Below are 14,622 nucleotides of genomic sequence, written 5' to 3'. Positions count from 1 at the left end.
TCTTGTCCACCCAACAGAAATCATGGCGGGGGGGCGGAACGGGGCGTTGGGGCAACTGCCCCCTCTGCCCCCCGGTTCCTACACCCCTGGCTGTCAGCAGGTGTAAGCCTTCATTTGTCAAGTGCACTGTTAGGATGCCAGGTAGTCACTTGATGGCTAGATGTTTCCAGATGTGGCCTCATATCAATAAAAACCAAGAACATAACAGCCAATACAATACATTTTTTTTGTTTTGCGAGTCAGAGCAGCATTACAGACCATAAATTAAATGCCAACAAGAATCCTAATTGCAGGGTCAGTTAGTGCATGTCTGGGGTAATTACCATGGTATAAAACTATTCGAATATATTGCACATGGGAAGGATTACCGTTGACCATCAATACTCTGCTTGATCATGCGATACTAAATATCATCACATTTGAGGTACCTACAGAAGCAGTTTTAAAGATCACCGATAATAAGGTCATTGCAAGTGACATGAGCTATATTTGTGGTGGACTAACTGACTACTTGATGTGCACGACGTCTGCATTATATCATCTGCTACTATAGCAATAACTATGCATACTTTAAATAATTAAATATTGATTTTGTTGCTCCTTTGCTTGATTTAATGACCTGATGAAAAAAACACGTGTGCAGGTATTTTGTTTCTAAGATTTGTTTTTATCATTGTTTGCTCTTCTCACTTTTATGTTGCAATCATCCTAATATTGTAATTTCTAACAGGTTACAATAGTATTTCTTTTGAAAACATTTAAATTATGTGTTTATTTTTTGTAAGTCAGTGGTCGCAGTGGAAATTTAGTAGTGTCAGAATGATAAATGTAACGGGAATGTAATTGAATGGAAGTTGAGTGTTTTACAATGAAGGCAGTAAGAGAAGTGGTGGTATGACATACCACCATATACACCCCCACTTCCACCACTGATATAAGTAAGCCTATTATTCTATGCTAATTTTTATACTATTGAAAAAGAAAAAGCGACGCTCAGCTCTCCGACACTACTGGCTGGCAGTGCTAAGAAGAGCTAACACTTACCACGTCAGTGTGGAGTCCATTTGCATATGCGCGAATTAGCCCACCAGCTAGCATATGTGCACTGGAACTGGAAGCCCAAGTTCGAGCTTCCAGTTATAGATTCATTAGAAAAAAAAGTACAATAAGGTTTTTTAAAACTGTGAAAAATATAGATAAAAAATGTATTTAAAAAAACAAAACAAGAAAAATGTTTATTTTAATAATAAAGCATTTTTTTCCTTTGGGGAGCCTCTACTATCACCATCCTGAGACGCCACTGTCCTTGTTAAATAGGCCTCGCCTTGTGGCCAGGGAGGCTTCATAAATAGGGAGAAAGGTATTTCTCTATTTACTTTTTGTTTGTTATTTTGTTAGAATGGATTTTCCTTTGTCTGTGATCAACATTTATATTATAATTCTAAACCATTTCTTATTTACAGAGAAAACAATGGCACTCTACTAAATGATACACTGCAAGCAGACTTATTTATAAACTTACTGAATGCAATATAAAGGCCTGCAAAAATAATTTTATTGCAAAAGAATACCCTGGAGAGAAGGTATCCGCATGCCTCTCCGCCATCTCCTCCTGGATATCCTCTAGATATCTTAAACTCAATCTTGCTAAAACTGAGCTCATTGTCTTTCCTCCCTCTCGTACCTCCTTCCCCTCTGACCTCTCTATCACTGTTGACAACTCCTCTATATCCCCTGTTCCCCAATTCCGCTGCCTAGGTGTCATCCTCGACTCCTCTCTCTCCTTTGCCCCTCACATACACTCTCTCACCAAATCCTGCCGTTTCCAGCTTCGCAACATTGCCCGCATTCGGCCCTTCCTTTCCCAGGATGCCACCAAATCTCTCGTCCACTCTCTGATTATCTCCCGCTTGGACTATTGCAACCTTCTCCTTATCGGCCTCCCCCTCTCTCATCTCGCTCCCCTTAGATCTGTACTTAACGCCGCTGCTAGGCTTATTTTCCTCTCTCGCCGTTCCACCTCTGTCTCCCCACTCTACCAAGCCCTTCACTGGCTCCCCTTCCCCTACAGAATCCTTTTCAAGCTCTTCACTCTGACTTACAAGGCCCTCGCCAACTCCACTGCTCCCTACATCTCTAACCTTATCTCTATTCACACTCCCTCCCGCCCACTGCGATCGTCCAACGATCATCGCCTCTCTTCCCCTCTGATTACCTCCTCTCACGCACGTATCCAAGACTTCTCCCGCGCCGCTCCCCTCCATTGGAACAAGCTCCCCCGCTCCATCAGAACTTCCCCTAATCTGTCCTCTTTCAAACGAACATTAAAAACCCACCTTTTCCTTAAAGCCTTCCAGTCTCATGCCTAAACTCCCACCGGTCGGCTGCCTCTCTTTCTCATCCCTTCTTCCCTTCTCCCACTTCCTTGACTCCGTCTCCGTTTTTCCCATCCATGTGTCTGTCTGTCTTCCCCTCCCTTTAGATTGTTTGCTTCTTTGAGCAGGGCTCTCCTACCTCCTGTCTCCATCACTTTTAACTGCGCTCTCCAGCTACTCAGCTCACCTCCTCTCGGTCCCTCTGCCCTCTGTCTCCTCTCGCTTCTCTCCGCTCCCCTCAGTGACTCTCAACCTGTCATCCGTGCCCACCCTCTTGGACCATAGTTACCTGCCTATACTCACTTTTCCCCTCCCTCCCTCTCTTTCATGCTGTGCCTGAGCCCCCAGAGTTATAGTGCTTACTGTTACTTGTACTGTGCTGTTTCACCTTGTACTGTGCCATTGTTTGTCCTTGTACAGCACTACGGATACTTTGTGGTGCCCTATAAATAAAAATCATTATTAATAATAATAATAATAATAATAATAATAATAATAATAATAATAGTCTTCCTCTAGACAACAGTTCAGGGAAGCTCATACTTAGAGGCCTGGGAAACATTATTCTTGGCAGTTTTGTAAACCCTTCCAGTCATTTTCAGCCTTTAGAGCTAGGTGAACAGTAAGCAACACAATGACTCTTTCAGAACCCAACCTCTATATACTCCTGCAGAGGTCTGGAAACTTACTACTCAGGAATAGAGGATTCAAGATGTAGTCAGCATAGGCTACAACACGTAGGTTTATCAGGTGCTTCAAGGGAACAATTTTGTCAAGTGCCACTCTCCATCCTCTCCTCTGGAGTTGTAGAGGTCTACAAAATTTGTTAGAGACAAGGGTGATTGTACCGGTTCCTTTAAAAAAGGAAGGCACCAGTTTCTATTCAGAGCTGTTCCTAGTACCAAAATTTTCAGGAGGTGTCAAAACTGCCCTTGACATTCAAAGACTTAACTCCATTATCAATACAATGAAAGGAGTAATTTCCTAACTTCAATAGGCATATTTCCACAGGAAGTGATATCAGGGATATCACTTCCTGTTTACCTGCCTCCCATTCAGCCTCTCCACATCTCCAAGGACCTTCACCAAAGTATGGGTGGTCCTTATGGCCACTCTCAGAAAATATGGTTTAACCTTTTGGTCATATTTCGATAACATTCTTGTGATCGTAAAGTCAGAAAACATTGCCATGACTATAACAACACAGGTTATCTTGTTCCTACAACAACATGGCTGGATTGTCAAAATATAAAATAGTCATCTTGTGCACTCTCAACTTAAGTTCTTGGAAGCTCAGACAGATACTGTAAAATACAAAGTATGTATATCACAGAAAAGACTTATCAAAATTCAGTCTTAGTGATTGATTTCAATAATGACTTGTTTCTGTCTCTTAGGGAGGTGCTCTTCTGCATTATTCCATGGGCACGGTGGAATATGCAAGACCTTCAACTGGATCTACTTACAACTCAGATTCTCTAGATCATGCGGTCAGACTTTTGAAGCTCACAAAAGGGTCACTTGACTGGTGGCAGAGTCCAAGGTTAACAAATCACAATATAATGCGTTAAGAACCAGAGAGGAGGGTGCTCATGATAGATTCAAACTACACAGGTTGGGGAGCTCATCTGTTTACAGGGCTGATACAAGGCACATGGCCAAAGAATGAAAGACATATGCAAGCATATATTCTGCAAATGAAATCAGTTTAGCGTGCAATTCACCAACTTTTGTACAACACAAACATCTCAACATCTTTTTCGACAGCAGAACAGTAGCAACACAATGATGTAGCATTGATGTCATGGGCAGAACACAGTATGAAGTCTCTTTCTGAACTTAATGTAGCAGGCAAATATAATACCATAGCAGATTTTCCCATCACGGCCCACACTCTGCGGAAAATCAGGAAAGAAGCTGGTAGCAAGATTCAAGCAAGAAAAAAATATTCTTCAATTGTTTATTATAGAATCTGGAAAATATTTTGCTACCCAAGAAAAAGTTTAAACTAAACCTGCGCCTGCCAGTGTCCCAATTATTTTGGAATTTTTTAAAGATGGTTTTGTTAAACTTCTGGCACTCTCTGCCCTGAAAGTTCAAGTATCTGCACTCAGTATTTTTCTTGCATCAATTATTTCAAACAGTAAAAAGATTTCAGCCTAGGATCAAACCTTTTTGTGGCACCTTGAGCTCTCGTTTTGGATGCCTTCATTTCAGATTGTTTTGAACCTTTGCATGATATTGCCCTGTCATATCTCACTCGAAGTATTCTTTCTAGTAGCAGCTGCATCTGCTTGTAGAATAGGATAAATACATAGCTTGTGGTGTAAATAGCCTTTTCTAAAGATTTACATAGACAAAGTAGCTCTAAGAACTAGTGCTACTAATCTGTGTAAAGTCGTTTCCACTTTCCAGGAGATTATACTACCATCTCTCTGTCTACAACCAACTGATAAAACGTAATCTTGTTATATCAATATCTGTTTACCTTTCCAGAACAGTTTTTGGTCTTCCTGGAAGTTCCCACAAGGATGTGCTGCATCCAAAACTACTCTTGCAAGATGGATTAGAGATGGCGTAGCACAGGCCTACAAGGGGAACAAGTGAAGTTCCTGAAATTTTAAAGATGCATTCTACAAGGACAAAGTGGCTACCTACTTGACACACACAGCTCAGGCTTCAACCGAGGACATCTGCAAAGCAACTGGATGGTCATATCTTCCCAAGTTTGCCAGATATTATGCTCAAGATGTTCGATAAAAAATATATATGACAGCCCAAAATTCCCACACGTCCTATGTTTATGTTGTCATAGAACACCTTGAGAAGCTTCTCAAAGACTCCAGAGTGAAAGAGGAGTCAACTTTGATGCAAAGCAAGCACAATGTTAAAAAAAACCCTAACAACAATAAAAAAAGGCAGTTTTTGGCCAAAACCAAAGCTCTTTATGGCTTGCCAGTAAATCCATTCTGCAGATGACCGCTGCAGGCCAGTGTCTGCAGCATCAGCCTATGTGTTGTCAGCTTTATATAACTAGGTTATATCTTAATGGATTTTATACTGCAAGGGGACTTTGAATGAACAAACCAAAATACCAAAATCATGTACAACGAGAGATACAAATGCATCGACTTGAAAATAAATAAATATATATGTGTGTGTATTTTATATATAGATATATATATATATATATATATATATCTATATATATCTATATATATATTTATTAGTGGACCCTAGCACTTTTGCATCACGAGAGGCATTCTGCAACTGAATTTCAAAAATAAAGGCCATAGTTCGTGTTGGACGCCATTTTCTTTACAATGTAACCATAAATTGCGTCCTGTAGTTTCATATATATTAACAAATCGTAAGATGCATTCAACTCAGAATAGTAGGCACATTGTGTTCATTTTCATAAAATACTCTTAATGTTAAAAGTGCATGATATACGTTAAGTGTATAATACCTAAAGATGTTAAATAATTTGTAACACAGAGATTATGCCGCCCTCTGCAGTCTCTTTTTTTAAAAATGATTATTTATCAATTTACTTATTTTTAACAAACAACAAAATCTGTGCTGATGGTCATCATCATCCGCATGGATCTTGCACCACAGGGGAAGCAGCCATTACAGTCATGCCTTCAAAAGGCTTATCTACATCCCCAGCATGGAAGAAGTATTAACATGTCCTCACTATGCTATACCTATGTTTGCCCCCGCACCCTCCCTTCTTCCGCTCCTCTAAGTATAGTGAGGTGTAAACAGTAGAACGTGTCAGTCTGCTCTTCAACTGCTCATACGCAGTAAGCAAAATTGCTTTCTGCACATAAGAGTAGGGATAGGCAAGGTAAGCGTATCAATTTAAGCCCTTCTATCCAGTTCAAGAGTCACTTTAGTTGTCATATAGTTCTTCCAGCCTATGATGAGGGGGGAACATAGACATAAACCTTCTTTGGGGAAGTTCTGTCAATTCTGTTAATGTAGGGGAGGTCCAACTGCAACTGTAAAGTGTAGTATGTATTCGCAACAGCAGATTGCATGTATAGATAACAGCTGATACTGAGGTGATTAGTTGTTCAAGGATTTTTACCTCCTTATGGGTTTCAATCTCCTTAATATTCTGGCAAATGTATGTATGACCATTTAATACCATTATATATATATATGACTATTACCGTCAACCAACTCCTCGCAAAGGTATTTCTAAATTAACACAAGAAACATCATTCTTATATTCCCTTAAATTGACAGACTTCAAGAATAACCACAGCAAGATATAACTTCATTTAAAGTGTGTTGTATTATATTATAGAACAATAAACAGCGTAACAATATTTTACACAAAATATAGTTTTTGGTGCCATATATAACACTTATTGCCTGTAATATACTTATATAAGTTATTGTGTGTGTGTAAGTGTATGTGTGTGAATGTATTTTAAGCTATACCTATTTTGCTAGGCTGAATGCATCGTGTATGTGAAGGGGGAGGGGAAGGGAATCCACACACACACTCACTCCATTCATCTCACTCAAAGTCCATAATGAAACTTCTTCTTACAATGTAGTCACCATCTAAAATGGCTGACTTGCCGTGCTTTGTTACAAACTCATGTTGGCTCACAAGGCCTCACTTACTAACAATGTAAAGTCAGGACAGACCCATAACTCATTACAAGCAGTATTAGCCAGTCCACCACAAATAGCTCTCTATTCAGCAGTTATCACACAATGTCCACTGGCCAATTTTAACACATGGTATTTCAACCACATACTAGATCCATCTGCTCTACTTTCCCTTTAAACCAACTGTAGAACAAAATGTTATATTTAACAATCTGATCACTTCCTGAATAATCCATCACTTTCTATGCATGTACATTAAACTGCATAAAGCAAACTATTTCCATTCAAAAACTCTATTACAGCGTTAAACCGACACAGAGCCACAGAACTATGTATAACATAAATCCTTTCATTTAAACCAACAATCTATCCCAACAAGGCATGCATTTATGTAACACTGTCCATACCAAACCAAAATCTTTCCAATCACATTTACCATTCTCATATACTCTACACATATGCGTCTTCCATTCAACAACACATTACAACACGCTCACACTCACCTTTCATGCCATTCAAACTCCATACTAGTCAGGGCCTATGTAGGCCGTGATGTATTTCACGTCATGTCTGCTCAGACCAGCAACAGCTTCCAAAATGAAGTCTCTCCTTGTGTAAGTGTATGATAAAACCTTTCTGGCCGGAGATTACCTTTTATTAGAGCCACTCACAACATTCATATGTTAATTACTGACCAACTACTCCAAAAACCTGATTATCAAGTATTTACAACCCAAATGGTTGCAATGGGGGAGGGAGGCTGGTTTTGTTCCCAATCAGTGTGCTAGTTCAATTGTGGCTGAATCTGTTCATATGTTATGTTCATATATAAAATAATAGATTATTTATATACTCTTCAACATTAGTCCACCTAAACATTTAGAGGGTTTGAAGGTGCAGAATAAATCTCATCTCCCAGAATAATATACTGAAAAGTTAGCAAGCCTATGGGGCCCCTATGCTCGTGGGGCCCCCGGGCAACTGCTCAGTGTGCTCATGCGTTAAGACGGCTCTGGGTCAACCACATTCCTAATATTACCAAGCAGGATTGATTAGCAGCAAGGAAGCCTCACCATCACCAATGGCACTTCGCATTTATTAGCAGCTCATTATGTCAAGATGACCTGCCAGCCAGGATACACTCTTAGTTGGAATCATCAATCTTACCTAAAACATATTCTGCCCTGAACCTACTTAAGTTATGTTCCTATGTGGTACTTACAGTGAAAATATATATAGAATAGTAGTAATGAAAGCTCTGGTCAACAGGGTTCATTCAGGGATCTTGTTAGGGACTCTGAATGACACTTTTGAACAGACTGTGCAAAATGGATGCAGAGCATTTTGTATTAAAACATCATTATATGTATGTGTGTGTGTGTATGTGTATATATATATATATATATATATATATATATATATATATATATATATATATATATATATATATTAATATTAGAGATGAGCGGGCTCGGATTTCCGAAATCCGACCCACCCGAACAGTGCGGATCCGACGGGATCCGAGCACTGTTCGGGAACTTCCGGGCGCCAAACGGAGCCAAACCGAGGCTATGACATCCAAGTCTCGCGTCGGATCTCACGAGACTCGGATGTCATAAATTCAGCGCTAGCGGCCGCCATCTTCATTCTGGCTGCGATCACTCGTGAGAGAGGTTGCAGTTAGGGAGCTCCTGTCCTTCTAAACAGATGACATCACAAATCCCCAAGGCGAGTCCAAGGGTGTTGGTGGTTGCGAAGCCTGACCTTCCCATCACTGTATGGGAAGAGGTGACTCCATCCACCATTTGCAGCACACCCTCTGCATATGCTGGAAGGATGACCCACAGTGTAGATCCAGATTTGGATAATCAAGGTGTCAAGGAGGCTATTGATGTAGCTGGCGTTGTGGAGGAACTTGACGAGGAGGATGCTGATGTGGTTATTTTAAATGAGGCACCAGGGGGGGGAAAAGTGAATGTCCATGGGATGAAAAAGCCCATCGTCATGCCTGGTCAGAAGACCAAGAAATGCACCTCTTCTGTCTGGAGTTATTTTTACCCCAATCCGGATAACAAATGTATGGCCATATGTAGCTTATGTAAAGCTCAAATAAGCAGTGGTAAGGATCTTGGCCACCTAGGGACAACCTCCCTTATACGTCACCTGAATAACCTTCATAGTTCAGTGATTAGTTCAGGAACTGGGGCTAGGACCGTCCAGTCCAGGGACACCTAAATCCCTTGGTCCTGTTGGATACACACCACCAACACCCTCCTCGTCAACTTCCTCCACGATCTCCATCAGATTTAGTCCTGCAGGCCATGTCACCAGCCAGATTGAGTCCTCTTCAATACGGGATTCACCTGAGGAATCCTGCAGCAGTACGCCTACTACTGCCGCTGCTGCTGTTGCTGCTTGTAGTCGGTTATCTTCCCAGAGGGGAAGTCGTAAGAACGCTACGTCTTTCACCAAACAGTTGACCGTCCAACAATCGTTTGCCATGAGCACCAAGTACGACACTAGTCATCCTATGGCAAAGCGGATAACTGCGTCAATAACAGCAATGTTGGTGTTAGACGTGCGCTGCATACTCTGTCTGATTTAGCAGAAGCTTGGCATTGCCCTTGATAAGCAAATAGGCTTTCCGTGATATTACATTGTCAGGGATTAGGCTAAACAGAGTGTCATGGTATTTGAGATCCCTACCTTACTTACAAACAGCGTATACAGCGCTGCTATTTGTTCTATCATATTAATGTTTTGATAGGGTCTCTCCATATTAACACACTCCGCTTGCTCACATCACCCAGTGAAGCAAGCGCTATATAAGTGCCAACTTTTATACACGTTAGGCAGCGTCTTTAACGAGAATACAGTATCTATATAATTGTGAGTGCTTTAAGATCTTACATGACCTTTAATCAGGCCACTTTAATCGCTGCTCTATTACAGATCTCTGTACAGTGATCATCATGCATATTTTTGCAGAACCAATTTAAATATATAAACAGGGTCTCCTAGAATATGTACTATTTTATTTAAAGGAGTTTTAAGGGGCATTACACTCTAATAGAGAGACTCATCATTTCTGAATAAAAAAAAATGCTCTAATTCTTGTTAAGTGCCCAAAAAGAGGAACTGCCATTTCTATTACTACTTTCTTTCTTTATGTAGTTCCCAAAAAGAGGAACTGCCAATTCTATTACTACGTTCATTCTTTATGTAGTTCCCAAAAAGAGGAACTGCCATTTCTATTACTACTTTCTTTCTTTCTGTATTTCCAAAAAAGAGGAACTGCCATTTCTATTACTACTTTCTTTCTTTATGTAGTTCCCAAAAAGAGGAACTGCCAATTCTATTACTACGTTCATTGTTTGTGTAGTTTAAAAAAAGAGGAACTGCCACTTCTATTACCACGTTCATTCTTTATGTAGTTCCCAAAAAGAGGAACTGTCATTTCTATTACTACTTTCATTCTTTATGTAGTTCCCAAAAAGAGGAACTGCCATTTCTATTACTACTTTTTTTTCTTTCTGTATTTCCAAAAAAGAGGAACTGCCATTTCTCTTGCTACGTTTTTTTTTTTGTAGTTCCAAAAAAAAATAACTGCGGCCTTAACTGCTATGTTGGTGTTAGACCTGCATCCGGTGTCCGCCATCTGTGTAGTACTATTGAGACCAGTTGAGGGTTTTATATTGTGGCCCTGGTACCAAATTGGGTACCGGGACCACTCCACTACGCAGTCCAGATAGATGCGTATCAGATATTAAACTACATTCAATGTTGGGGCCAAATCCAAAATTAATAAAAAATGACCTGTCATCGTCAAAAACAAGAGGTATTGACGCGTTAGAACTACACCCTCTATATGCTGCAGAGGATGTAGGAGCAGGCAGCTGTGCAGTGGAATTCAGACCAGTTGAGGGTGATATATTGTGGCCCCGGTACCAAATTGGGTACCAGGCCCACTCCACTACGCAGTCCAGAAAGCTACCTCGGTCCAACGTTTTGGACTAAAAACAATATTGTGAGGTGTGAGGTGTTCCAAATACACTGGAAATTAGTGGGAATGATTGTTATTGAATGTTATTGAGGTTAATAATAGCGTAGGAGTGAAAAACAAACAAAAAACTAGATTTTAGCACTTTTTATGCTTTTTTAAAAATAAATCAGAACCCAAAACCCTAAATCAGAACCAAAACCTTTCGTCAGGTGTTTTGGCAAAACAAATCAGAACCCAAAACCTCAAGCTAATCAGAACCCAAAACATTAAAAGCAGCACACCCTTAGTCATAACCATTTGCTGAAAAGATTGTGACACTGTAAACTCTATGGAGAGCTGCCTACACTGATGGCCATGAGTGTATACTCACTTCAGAGTTTGAACGTCATCGTTCCATTGTTTATAGAGAGATTTTTAGTCCATTTATAAAATTAAATCAAACAATACAATGTGCTTTGGAAAGATAAAACATAAACATGTGAGCGTACACACTAATGCAATATCGGACTGAAACTATGGGGTCTCCTCTTATCTGTGATGATTATCTTTGGGATTCAGGGTCACAGTATGCTGTGTACACACTTTAGCTAATTAGGTAGAAGTATAGTACAGTAGCATATGGGGTTGCAGTGTGCCACGACTGCACTCACCTTAGGATGCAGGTCCACATGTGGCCAGTGGTCCAAAAGGTAACGGTCCACATCCAGTTCAGTCCAATGCATTCAGCCACATATTATGACTTACTCATTGTGCACATCCAGCTGACTCCTATTAAATAAATAATAAGCATAAATATGACTCTTTTAACAATTGTTGAAGCTCTGGGGAGGGTAATGGTAACATGGATTCTTTGCAACCTAGGCTTCAAATAGGCTGTTCAGGAGCCCATGGATTCTGTCCCAATAAGGGGCTATACAGGACATAACCACCAGACATGGATAATGGTGCTCCTGTTGTCGCAGTTTCTCCAGAAGTTGGGCATTGGAGTAGGAAATATTATACTGATTTACCCGGGGAATAACACCATCTGTGGTACAACTTGTAAGTGGCTTCCTTGATTTTAGTGGCGATGGAGCTTTTATTGACTTCTATTCTGCACCCGAGTCAAGCAAGATACTGTATATTTGTGATATCATTCTCTTGCATGTGGGATAGTGTGTGCAGATACTCTCAATTGGGGTATGGGAAACTTTTAGCTGTATGTAGTGAGTGCAGGAAATGCTGAATTTCAAAGTATTTAAATGAGCTTAACGGATGGATGGGGGATCTTTGTTGAAGATAATCAATAGGAATCAATTAATCTTGAGTACATTTTACACTTCCATTGTAAAGAGGTAGAACTGGAAATTATTCCCCCTCAAATCCATTTGCCCTGGTAGCTTGTTGACATAAAAGGCACTAGAATTTGTAAATCTCTGGGAACACACAGCACTGACAAGAAAATCATATGATTTGAAGATGTCAAGACAGAGAATAACAATACAGTGTACAACCACTGCAAAGAATTGTACTTAAAAATGTAATTGTGTGTCAAAATGTGTCAAAGTTTAGCTCAACAATAAAAAAAAACTCATTAGTGTTATAAATCCCAGTGCATTCACGAAGAGCAACGAAAGTGTAAAGCAAAGTGTCTTTATTCAGGTAAATACACAAACAAAGATAACTCAGATCCACTGATAAGAACAGGTTCCTAATGAGACTGTATAGTATAAATGGCAAGAACAGGTATTATAAGTTTTACCCCAGGCCAGAAGGCACAAGGCTGTCCAGGAAAGCAGACAGACTCCAGGGATCAGACAATCAAATCCAAATAGCCAGGCAGAGATCAAGCGAATAAGGGAGGTCCAGAAGTCAGGCCAAAAGATTAGGGCAACAGGCAAAACAGCGTGGTTCAAGGTACAGGCAAATGAATCAGGGTGCAACTGTTTGATGTCTCCATCAAAGAAGACTGGAGGAGGATCTGATGACTCGGGAGAGGCTTTTGGGCATTCAGGCTCAATAGCAGACTCTAGAGAGTACCCAGCTTGTGCAGCAGTCTCTGAAGATTCCTCGGCTGGGACGGCAGAGCAGGAGTCCCCGGCTGGGACTGCAAGTTGGGCACATCTGACGGGAAGCCCGGACTGGGCACAGCACTCCGACTGGATAGCAGTGTGAGATGCCTCAGAGCAGACAGCACTGTGAGATGCCTCAGAGCAGACAGCACTGTGAGGTGCCTCAGAGCAGACAGCACTGTGAGGTGCCTCAGAGCAGACAGCACTGTGAGGTGCCTCAGAGCAGACAGCACTGTGAGGAGCCTCAGAGCAGACAGCACTGTGAGGTGCCTCAGAGCAGACAGCACCAAGTGGCAACTCGGGCTGAACCGCATGGACAGGCAACTCGGGCTGAACCGCATGGACAGGCAACTCGGGCAAAGTGTCTTTATTCAGGTAAATACACAAAGATAACTCAGATCCACTGATAAGAACAGGTTCCTAATGGGACTGTATAGTATAAATGGCAAGAACAGGTATTATAAGTTTTACCCCAGTCCAGAAGGCACAAGGCTGTCCAGAAAAGCAGACAGACTCCAGGGATCAGACAAACAAATCCAAATAGCCAGGCAGAGATCAAGCGAATAAGGGAGGTCCAGAAGTCAGGCCAAAAGATTAGGGCAACAGGCAAAACAGCGTGGTTCAAGGTACAGGCAAATGAATCAGGGTCTCAGGCAAGGTCCAAGGTACAGGGAGGGGTCATACACAGAAGTTCAATCCAGAAGGTAAATACCAAACAGAACAGGAGCAGGTTAGCAGCAGCCAGGAACAAATGGATGAACTGCACAGAGCACAGCTTGAGGCAGGTATTTGAAGCAGTGCAACAGGTATAGTTCTAATTCGCATCAGACAAGGAGATTAACGCCTTCAGGCATGTTGCAGAGTTCAGAAGCAGGACAGCAGCACCACTGATAGATTATAGGTACTGCTGCCAGATACAAAACAAAGGCAGTCATAACAATTAGGAACTTAAGGTTTAATTATCTCGATACCACACCAAAGCCACTCCACACATATTGCAATCTGGCACAGTCTACAACACACAATGAACAATATATAATTTGTATGTCTATTGTAACTATTATGGCATAATTATGTAATTAAATAATTTTTGCAGGCCTTTAATTTGACTTCTGTAAATTGTTATTAAGTCTGCTTGCAGTGTATTGTTTATCAGACCGCCATTGTTGTTTCTATAGTGTTAAAACTCTACAAAATATTTTTATAGTGTGAAAAAAAACCAACAAATACTACTATCTTTGCCCATTGTCAAGTGGTTCAAGCAATAAAAACAAAACCACAAATGGGATTACCATTAAATTATGGTAGTTACAATCAATTTATAATTATTAACTTGTGAATATCATATGCACCTGAAGCACATATGAAAACTGGTTTGGAATGGTCGTATCTCTATATTACACACATCAGCTACATCCATTCCAGTAATTGTTAATATCACTCCCTTGTTATCTTAATATTATTGCACACGGTTGTTTCAATGCAAACACATTCTATTTACTGATCACATATGATTCTCATGTTTTTTTAGGAGTGTAACTCGAGATCTTATCTGATCAAT

The sequence above is a fragment of the Mixophyes fleayi genome, chromosome 4 (genome assembly GCF_038048845.1).
Source record: "Mixophyes fleayi isolate aMixFle1 chromosome 4, aMixFle1.hap1, whole genome shotgun sequence".
In the NCBI taxonomy this organism is placed as follows: domain Eukaryota; kingdom Metazoa; phylum Chordata; class Amphibia; order Anura; family Limnodynastidae; genus Mixophyes; species Mixophyes fleayi.
The sequence above is the reverse complement of the archived record's forward strand: the minus strand, read 5'-3'. Positions refer to the sequence as shown.